Source organism: Ceratotherium simum, chromosome 1 (assembly GCF_057802395.1).
Source record: "Ceratotherium simum simum isolate JZ-2026a chromosome 1, ASM5780239v1, whole genome shotgun sequence".
NCBI lineage: Eukaryota > Metazoa > Chordata > Mammalia > Perissodactyla > Rhinocerotidae > Ceratotherium > Ceratotherium simum.
This window is the reverse complement of record NC_141900.1, coordinates 1905748-1909428: the sequence shown is the minus strand read 5'-3', so window position 1 is coordinate 1909428 and position 3681 is coordinate 1905748.

Sequence of the window (3681 nt, the reverse complement as noted above, 5' to 3'; positions counted from 1 at the left end):
ATCCGCCCTCAGGACGCGTCCCCTTCATGCCCCCTCCCCCAGGACAGGCTCCCCCAGAGGACGTCCCGCACTCACTCCTCCCCAGGACGCGCCCTCCCTGGCAGGACGCCCTTCCCCACCCAGACAAGCTACTTCAGGCCAAGCCCCATTCCTCCTGCTCCAGGGTGTGCCCCGCAGCGAGTGCGGCTGGGCAGGCGAGGTGCGGGCTTGGGGGCAGATGGGGTGAGGATGGGGGGCGGCCTGGCAGGGAGTGGATGAGTTCCGGAGGCGAGGGGCCCTTTGAGCAGAGGCGCTTAGGGAGCGGACCACCGAGGGACGGGAAAGTGTCTGGAGGGGGAAAGCTGTGCGCGGCTCCGTGCGTGAGTGAGAGACTGGGGAGGGGAGAGGGCGGGCGTGCAGAGGAGGACAGCCTTCCTGAAGAGAGGGCTGGCCGTGTCGGGGTGGGGGATGGGGGAGGGTCTCTGTGTGCAGTGCAGGGAGGGGCTACCAGGGTGAACCAGGATACCTTCCTGGGGGCTTCTTTGTGCGTGGACCCTTTGCACCCCTCTGGACCAGAATAGATACTGGGTAGGTAGTTCTGAGCACGCGCACACACAAACACACACAGCACTGCCCATGACTGGAAGCCCAGGTCCTCGCACCCTGGTCCCTGCCCTGTGCCCTCTAGGAGGCCTCAAGGGACAAAATGAGGGCCAGGAGAATGACTGGGTACCCCAAGGGGGTTAGCGAGTGACTCAGGTTTCTCCAGCCATGGGTCACTGGGCCAGTTTGGTCATCTCTATCGCTCTCGGGCCCCTAGCACAGACGCTGGCCCACCCCACTGCTCCCACCCTTCTGCCTCCGCCTTACTCTGTCCTGGCACCACTGGGCACCCCAGGTCCCCTGTGTAAAGCTGTCTCCCCCGCCCATGGCTCCCCCCAGGCACTCTGCAGAAAACCCAGATGCCAGCCAGACCTGGCAGTCCCCTGAGGGGGCTCATCAGAGCTCTGCCCAGGGGGCCAGGAGCCCTTCAGAGCAGAGCCTGCTGGACCGTGCTGAGTGCCGGAGAAGGGGGGCCCACTCGTGACCAGCCTTCCCAGACCCTGACCAAGGGACAAATCAGAACCAGCACTGCCTTTGCCCTGTCTACAGGGAGCCGCCACGGCGTCACAGGGCCAGGGGCAGGGCCAGGACTGGGGGCTGTCACACATGGCTGGGAGTGACATTCAGACTGGGGAGACAGAGCAGGCATCAGGGAGAAGCCAGCTTGAGGGGAGCCAGCCTAGAGGGAGCAGGGCAGGTCAAGGGTCATCAGAGACTCATGGCTGCCCCTGCCCTTGGATCTGGGCTATTAGTGGTCACTGTGGCCTCTGGATCACGGCAGAAGGGTCGTTCTGGGAACTCCAAGGCTGGGACTTAAGAGATTGGCAGCTCTTGCTCCATGCTGGTTTGGGTGCTTCTTCCTACGTGAGGAGCAGCCACGTGGGCAACCCTGAGATGGGAGCTCACCTCAAGGTCCTGGCAGCTCCGAGGTCCCAGCTGAGTTGGCACCTGGGCACCTGGGCCCGCCCTGACTAGGACAGCCTCCCAGCGGAAACAGTCAACCCCAGGATAGTGAGAAAGGACTCCAAGCATGGAATCCAACAGTAAACCCTCGGGTCCCGGAACCCATCCATCCATCTCCCAGCCAGCCTTCCTCTGCTCCCTGACGCCCACCGCCCCACCCAGGAGTCTAACCCCCAAATGCAGCCCAGCCGCCAAGGAGGAGAATGTCATGCTTGGGTGAGTTTTTGCCTCCCCACCTGCCCTCCTTTCAGCCCACAAACCCTTGAGAATAGCTCCAATGAGCTTTTACTGGAACCCACCCCAAGCTCCCAACACTACCTCTGGAAATAGCATGTCCACTCCTCCCCCAGGAGTCTCATGCAAATCTGGTCCACATCCTGGTGTCTGCTCCTCCATTAGACCCACCCCACAGGCCTGGCTCCCTCTCCACACGGCAGACCTGGATCAGCAGCTTTGATCTGGGTTTCAGAATAGAGGAGTGTAGAAGACACAGAGACTTAGGTCCAGCCAAGCTCCATTATCTTCTAAGCACAAAACCCTCAAGGTGCCTCACATTTTCCATTTGATGCTGGAGAGAATAACTGTCCTGCCTCATTCCCAGGTCAGAGGTGAGGTTTGAGGCCTAGGGAGCCGCTCCTTGCTGAGATCCCCAGGCACAGGAGGAGGATGGAAGCAGAGGTGGGGTGGGGTGATAGAGGTGATGGGGGTGGGGGTGGGGGTGGGGGTGATGGAGGTGGAGATGATGGAGATGGAGGTAGAGATGATGGAGGTGGAGGTGACGGAGGTGGGGGTGGGGGAAGGGGTGATGGAGGTAGAGATGATGGAATTGGGGGTGGAGGTGATGGAAGTGGAGATGATGGAGATGGAGGTAGAGGTGATGGAGGTGGAGATGATGGAGGTGGTGGAGCGTGGGGTGGAGGTGGTGGAGCATGGGGTAGAGGTGATGGAGGAGGGATGGAGGTGATGGAGGTGAGGGTGGGGGTGGAGGTGATGGAGGTGGGATGGAGGTGATGGAGGTGGGGGTGGGGGTGGGGGTGATGGAGGTGGAGATGATGGAGATGAAGGTAGAGATGATGGAGGTGGGGGTAGGGAAGGGGTGATGGAGGTAGAGATGATGCAATTGGGGGTGGAGGTGATGGAAGTGGAGATGATGGAGATGGAGGTAGAGGTGGTGGAGGTGGAGATGATGGAGGTGAGGGTGGGGGTGGAGGTGGTGGAGCGTGGGGTAGAGGTGATGGAGGAAGGATGGAGGTGATGGAGGTGGGGGTGGGGGTGGGGGTGATGGAGGTGGGGGTGATGGAGGTGGAGATGATGGAGATGGAGGTAGAGATGATGGAGGTGGAGGTGATGGAGGTGGGGGTAGGGGAAGGGGTGATGGAGGTAGAGATGATGGAATTGGGGGTAGAGGTGATGGAAGTGGAGATGATGGAGATGGAGGTAGAGGTGGTGGAGGTGGAGATGATGGAGGTGAGGGTGGGGGTGGAGGTGGTGGAGCATGGGGTGGAGGTGATGGAGGTGAGGGTGGGGGTGGAGGTGATGGAGGTGGGATGGAGGTGATGGAGGTGAGGGTGGGGGTGGAGGTGATGGAGGTGGCAGTGGAGATGATGGAGATGGAGGTGGAGATGATGGAGGTGGGGATGGGGGTGGAGATGATAGAGGTGGAGATGTATGTATGAGGTAGAGATGTATGATATGGTGGAGGTGGAGGAGATGGTGGAGGTGGAGACAGAGAGGACCCAGACAGCCAGCAGGGCCAGAGCAGCCGTCATGCCCAGCCGCCTTTCGGGCTCTTCCTTGCAGCCCCACCACCCTGAGCAGGTGGCTACCATGTCAGGAAAGCGAGGTCAGAGCCTACCTTCACCAGTGGGCCTGCTGGCAGCTCCCTGAAAGTCCTCTCTGGCCCCTCCTCACCCCTGCCTGGGCCACAGTGTGCCAAATGGGAGAATGTACAGATGTGCTCATTGAGGAGGGGCCTCATCGGGCTCCTGTAACCCTGTGCCGGGTCCTCCAGGAAACACGGGCGCTGGGTGAGCACGAGACCCTTGGGTAAGGCCAGCGCCTTCTGGGTTGGCCTGGGCCCCATGGAGTAAGCCAAGCCCTCGAGAGTGAGCCCAAGTGGTCTTGCTCCCCTGTGAG